We start from the raw sequence: 6986 nt of genomic DNA, 5'->3' as shown, positions 1-6986 counted from the left end.
AGTATTCTGTACACTAACACGCTGTATAGGTTTGTACACACCTAGGTGTGTAATAGGTTGTGCCATCTAGATTTGTGTAAGTACACTCTATGATGTTCGCACAACAATGAAATCACCTGAAGACCCATTTCTCTGAATATCCCCATCATTAAGCAGCACATGATTGTATTACGCTCACAAGTTCTGTGGGTCAGGAATTTAGAAGTGTCACAGCAGGTAAGGCTGTCTCTACTCCACGATATTTGGAGTCCTCAGCTGGGAATACTTGAGGGCTTTGGTGATGGGGAATGGAATTATCTGAAGACTTTCTCACTCATTGGTTGATACAGGCTATTATCTAAGACCTGAGCTGGGGCTATCAGCCACAATGCTTATTTGTGGTCTCTCTATGTGTCTGCTTGGGATTCCTCAAAACATGGTGCCTGGGTTCACTTCCTCCCAAGAGTCAAGTGATAGGTACCACATTTAGACCTAGCCTCTAAAGTCACATAGTGTCACCTCCACATTTGTCACAAAGCCCATGCAAAGTCAAGAAAATGAAACACAAAGTTAACTTGTAGGAGTGAGAAGTGTCAAAATCAGATCATACAAAGAAAATTGCAAGCATCTTTGGAAAATATTATATATTTCTTTTATCATGTACTGAATTGTATTTGTGCTGAAGACTATTTTGAGGTTCTCTACTGACATATTTACATAACTGAACCACATTGTTTAATTATTACAGCTTTGTAACATATTTAATGTATGCTACATCTACTCTTCCTTCATTATAATTCTTTTCCCGAAGTGTTTCTAGCAAGTTTTACCTTTTCGTTGTTCCTTACAAACTTAGAATAAACTGACATAATTAAAATATCATCTTAGTATTTTGATTTGGATCACCTTAAATCCATAAATTAACAAAAATAATTTTTATCTTTTTGATTTATCACCTTTGGAATATGGTAAGAAACAAACTCATTATTCTGAGAATTGATACATAAATGGAATAAATAAAGCATTTATCTTATTCTTCCTATTTGAATAGTACCTCAGGATAACCAAATAACTGATGAGAGATTATTATTCTTTGTATCAAAATTCAGCTAATAAATAACAAAAGAGTGATAGAATTGGAATACCATCTGTTTACAACCCCTAATGTAATAACAGATCTGGGCAATGATCATCCGTGACTGTTGAAACCGTTAGGTGAAAGCCTGATATGTGACATTAAAATGGATGTAGACCAAGCTGTTAAGAGCTTTGTTGACTATTCCTTTTTCATACTCCTGAAATCCTTGGGTTATATCATCCTTTCCTTCTTTCCTGATTATTCTCTTGTGTTCTTCTGATCACCGCCGATTATTAACAGATATCACTTATATCTTGCCCACAGAATTTCTTCATACTCTAACTCCTACCATGATCATGGGCAATGCTAATGTTCATGGTCATGATGTTCCTTTACCTGCTAAATCTGAGAATCTTTCCGCTCACCCTTCTCAGCAGGTCATGGCTCCACTCTGGATCTAATATCCACCTGGAACTGCCTACCCTCTGAAAATATAAACTTCAATACTCTAGTTTCTGACCAGAGCCACTTATTCTTTCAGCCAACCCGCATTTCCACTACTCCTGTTCTTTAACATGATCTTGAATTCTTTTCTTTTATCCCAGTCTATCACATCCAACATCCATCATGTCTCTTTTTTTTTAAGAGACAGGGATCTCCCTATGTTGCCCAGGCTGGCCTCAAACTCCTGGCTCAACTGATCCTCCTGCCTCAGCCTCCCATGTAGCTGGGACAGGTATTCACTGCCATGCCGGGCTCCATCATGTCTTAACCTCATGACCTATGCAGTAGTTATGGTTTAAATTGTGTCCCCCAAAAAGATGTGTTGAAATCCTAACCCCAAGTACATTTGAATAGGACCTTATTTGGAAATTGAATCTTTACAGATGGGATTAGTTAAGTTAATGAAGTCATGCTGTGTTAGGGTGGGCTCTAATCCAGTGACTGCTGTCCTTATAAAAGAAGGGAAATTTGGACACAGACACAAGTCGGACATGCACAGAGGGAAAATGATATGAAGACACAGAGGAAGAACTCCAAGTGCAGATGGAGGTTGGGACTATGCAGCTGCAAGCCAAGCCACACCCAAGATTGCTGGGAGCCACCAGAAGCTAGGAATTAGCAGGAAAGAATTCTCCCCTAGAGCCTCCAGAGAGAGCATGGCCCTTCTGACAGCTTCATTTTGAACTTCCAGCACCCAAAACAGTGACAGAATAAACATCTATCATTTTAAGATATCCAGTTTTTGGTACTTTGCTATCACAGCCCTAGAAAACTAATATAGCAGCCCAGACCCTCTATCTAGGCTTCTGAGCATGAAAACTCACATACTCCGAGAATGGATGTCATCAGAATCCCATGGCCTTCAACTTAGCTGGATCTTTAATACCATTCAACTGTATTTGAAGATATTTCTGGTCTCTTCCGTTTCTCTTTTTTGACTATAGCTGTGCTGATCTTTCTCAACTCTCTTCAAGGCACATTGATATGGTTTGGCTGTGTCCCAACCCAAATCTCATCTTGAATTATAGTTCCCATAACCCCCATGTGTTGTGGGAGGGACTCAGTGGGAGTTGATCGAATCATGGGGGCAGATACTCCCATACGGCTGCTGTCATGATAGTGAGTTCTCACAAGATCTGATGGTTTTATAAGGGGCTTTTCCCCCTTTGCTCAGCACTTCTCCTTCCTGCTGCCATGTGAAGAAAGACGTGTTTGCTTCCCCTTCCACCATGATTGTAAGTTTCCTGAGGCCTCCCCAGCCATGCTGAACTGTGAGTCAATTAAACCTCTTTCCTGTATAAATTATCCCAGCCTCAGGTATGTCTTTATTGGCAGTGCAAGAATGGACTAACACACACATGAAGCTACTACTACCCACTTCCACATAAAAATCCCTGCTGCAATTGGGGCTGCTGTCTGCCAAGGTCTGTCTGGTTTATGTAGGGGCCATGCGTTTCATTTGCCAGTAAATTAAAGAACATAAAAGGTGCTACCACCCAGGCATCCTTTGGATCTTTAAAGGTGGCACTAACTTCTGCAATTCCCTTGGTGTGTGAAATTGTTTTAGGTGTACTATATTGCTGGTGGAGGCAGTTTCAGAGACTTCCACTTGGCCTTCCCACTGTATGATAGCTTTTACTGCACAGGTCAAAAACTCCAAATGAGTATTCTGACAACTACCAAGTATGTCCACTCCAATCATGCATTCAGAGACTCGGGAACTGGACACTTTATCAATCCATGGGCTCCAGGTGAGTTGGACATGAGCCAGGATTCCACCATTGCTTGGCCTCCCATATACCCCTACTCTGCTATAGTGGCCATGATGGGGCTTCAAGTCTTTGGCTGTCAATATCAAGGAAGACTTTAGGTTCAACAGTTCTCAAAATGTCAAGGTATAACCATTTCTTCAGAATATAGTTGCCTGTGTAAATGGCTGTAGATCCCTTTGAGAAGGAACGAGGAAGAATCATTAATATATCCACTTGCTGTGGTGTTATAGTGATCCATCCTTATGGGGACCAAGCCACTCCATTAGCCAATGAATTTTGGGTCTGAAAATTGGCTTAGGTCTGGAATCTAAACTGGAGACAGTGACATTTTAATTTCTGTATTCAACCTCCTGATTATCCATTCTTGATTTCTTTTGTAGTTTAGATGGAATGATACCCTTATTGTCTGCCCACTTATCTTGCCCTGGGAATACCATGCACTGTTAACCATGTTCATAGCTCTTGGTGGCTCAGGCTCTTAAGACTGCCACTTCTTCAGTGTGGTTCATTATCATAATTGCACCCACCTGGCTTCTGAAGCTTCAGTGCCACCACCTGGCTTCCATTATTACCACAGCTTTCTGGGATCCCAGTTCTGTAAAGCTTCTCCTATCCTCAGCCCTGAACTCCAGCGAAGAACATCACTGAACTCCACAACTCTGGCTGGCATCCTCTCACTAGTATATTCCTTATGGGTCTGGCAAACTGCTTCCTTGGCATTCCCACAGAATATAGCCAGTTGCTGAACTTTTTGGCCTTACATTGTATATCCTGCCACTGCAGCCTGCCTGCTACCATGAGCCTCTTGATCCCCTTGCTCAACTTTGTAGCGTGGAGTTGTGGAATTTCAAATAAAGTGAGCGTGAGCCATCATTTTCCCAAAGTTTTCAAAGCCAGCCTAGCAATGCATTAGCATCATCTTCAGTGGATCCTGCCGGTGTTAAATCCTGTGTTAAGGAAGAGGGCTGCCATATTGATAAATTCTTTATTGTATTGAATATTGTCTATGATATTCAATTCCCCTTAATTCAGCACACCCAGAATCCAGTTCCGTAATTTCTCCCCAGAGACTCTGGCATATGGGAACTGTATCCTGTGTCTCATTCGGTCTAAGTCCTTTTTCTCCCCTCGCAGGCCCGATGCTCACACAACTCAGCTGTGTTGTCACTTGACCCTACTTATTGGTCTGGCTGACAGGGGACGGGGAGCTACATCCAGAGGTGGGCATGTTTTTTGTTTTTTTTTTTTAAGGTCTCAGCTCATCTTCAAGGTGTTGGGTACTAGTCTTGAAAAAGGAAGAGTGGGCCCAGTTCTGCAGGTTTGGAGTCCTGTTTTCTAGCAGAGAATAGGTAGCTTTTGAAGGGTATTCAAAAGCTGAGATGTCATTGTCTGAGATATGGGGCCCGGACCCCTGGCAGAACAAGACATTGTGTGATACTTCATATGATAAGTCGTTCCTTAATTCTTTGGTCATTTCTGGGAACAGCATGAAGCTATATTTTTGACCTTTTGAAGCAACAGCAGGGAAAGTTGTTGCTCGTATTACCTTACGCTTTCAGTGTTTCACATCCCTTTTCATTGTTCTCATGATATCACTTGCTATCACATGCCAAATACATCCTAAGTACTTCTGTGTCCATCTGTTTCTGTGGAACCCCAGAGCAGTCATAAAACATATTTAAAAATAGTTGTTTATTAGGCTCCAGAGTGTTTGGAAATCTGTTTCCTAAATATATCTATTCACACAAGTTCCTCCTTTGGTTACAGATATTTTGTTAGATTTGTGTTTGAGGAGTGGGTGAAAAGAAGGGGAATGGTAGCAGGAAAGAAGGAAAGAGTATGGTTAGGTTGTGCCCAGGATCCATGAATCCTAAATGGACTGCATCCAAAATGAATTATTTCGGGGGCTTCTGCAGCTGTTTGTAAATACAGGTAGTTAAGGAAGTAGCATGATATGGTGAAAAAAGGATTTGGAATCAGAATGCCTTTACTGAAGTCCTAGTTTCTCTATGGAAAGTGGGATGACTGTAGTCAAGTCATTTGACTTCTTTCTGTTGTGGTTTCCACATTTGAAAAAATGAGAATAATAATACTACCTGCCCTGCCAATTTCAAAAAGAGCTATTTGAAATATTAATTAAGATTCTGGACATGCCTTTCCATCTGGTGGCAACCGTCAGGTAAGCCAAGGTGGGTGCATACAAGTACATCCAGGAGCTATGGAGAAAGAAACTGTCTGATGTCATGCACTTTCTTCTGAGGGTCCGCTGCTGTTAGTACCACCAGCTGTCTGCTTTCCACAGGGCTCCCCACCCCACCTGCCCTGATAAAGCACGCCGACTGGGCTACAAGGCCAAGCAAGATTGTAGGATTCGTGTTCGCCGTGGTGGCTGAAAACGTCCAGTTCCGAAGGGGTAACTTACGGCAAGCCTGTCCATCATGGTGTTAACCAGCTAAACTTTGCTCGAAGCCTTCAGTCCTTTGTAGAGGAGCGAGCTGGACGCCACTTTGGGGCTCTAAGAATCCTCAATTCTTACTGGGCTGGTGAAGGTTCCACATACAAATTTTTTGAGGTTATCCTCATCGATCCATTGCATAAAGCTATCAGAAGAAATCCTGACACCCGACGGATCACCAAAAACCAGTCCACAAGCACAGGGAGATGCGCGGGCTGACATCTGCAGGCTGAAAGAGCCGGGGCCTTGGAAGGGCCATAAGCTCCACCACACTACTGGTGGTTCTCGCTGGGCAGCTACTCCCTAGCTCCGCCGTTACCGCGAATACAAGTAAAGTTTGTACAATTCATACCTAATAAACAATTTAGGACAGGAAAAAGAAAAGATTCTGGACATGAACACTTTGTAAATTTTAAGGGACCATTTAGGTTGGTGATGATCTTCCTGTTGCAATTAGCATTGAATAGTTATAAACTAAAGGCAAACTATTCCTAAAGGGTGAATTTGCCACTTGAAGTGATGGTTTCTTTCCTATAAAATTTCTTGCATTTTATTTTTTAATATTTCAAACTAAATAAATATTGTCAAATGAAACCTGGAAATATTTTATGTTTTAAATTAATAATCATTTCTAGTTTCATACCATGAATATTGAAAAAAAGTTTTTATATCCTCAAAAAAAAAAAAATCTACAGGGTATAACCACAGAGAAGGCAAACTGGTTTTTCCTATGCTCCTAAGCACATTCTACCCAGAGGGATAGCTGTATAAGTTTGTAGACATATCTGAGGATCCAAAGTAAACTTCTAAATATACAGAACTCCATGCAAGAAAATGATACTTTATTTTAAAGTAAAATTTGAGTTTAAAAATAAAAGTGTTTTTTGACAAGTTCCGTGCTGAGATAAACAGGCCTGCCCTCTCTCCACCTCTCCCCACTATAATTATCTTCGTTCCCCCAAAAATCACATAAGGTTTCTTTCTTGCTTAACATTACTTCTTTCTGCCTCATCCCGGCCTATTCTCACTTCCTTTGGGTCTGTTGCTCCCAGGTGACATGTAGTTTTCAGGTAATAAGCAATATTTAACTATCCTTTCTTAAGGAAGATTCTGGATATTCCTTGATTCCCTTTCCTCACTTTCAATATCTCCTGTATCTCCTGTTTCTTTCTTTCCAAAAATGTATTATTATTATTAT

General features: G+C 41.1%; 1 pseudogene; it reads left to right on the top strand.

Moving 5' to 3' along the window:
• The first annotated feature begins 1407 nt into the window (after nt 1-1407).
• On the top strand, nt 1408-6095 carry LOC746915 (large ribosomal subunit protein eL15-like; annotated as a pseudogene).
• The last annotated feature ends 891 nt before the right edge of the window (nt 6096-6986 follow it).

The sequence above is a fragment of the Pan troglodytes genome, chromosome 5 (assembly GCF_028858775.2).
Source record: "Pan troglodytes isolate AG18354 chromosome 5, NHGRI_mPanTro3-v2.0_pri, whole genome shotgun sequence".
Classification (NCBI taxonomy): Eukaryota; Metazoa; Chordata; class Mammalia; order Primates; family Hominidae; genus Pan; species Pan troglodytes.
The sequence above is the reverse complement of the archived record's forward strand: the minus strand, read 5'-3'. Positions and strand labels throughout refer to the sequence as shown.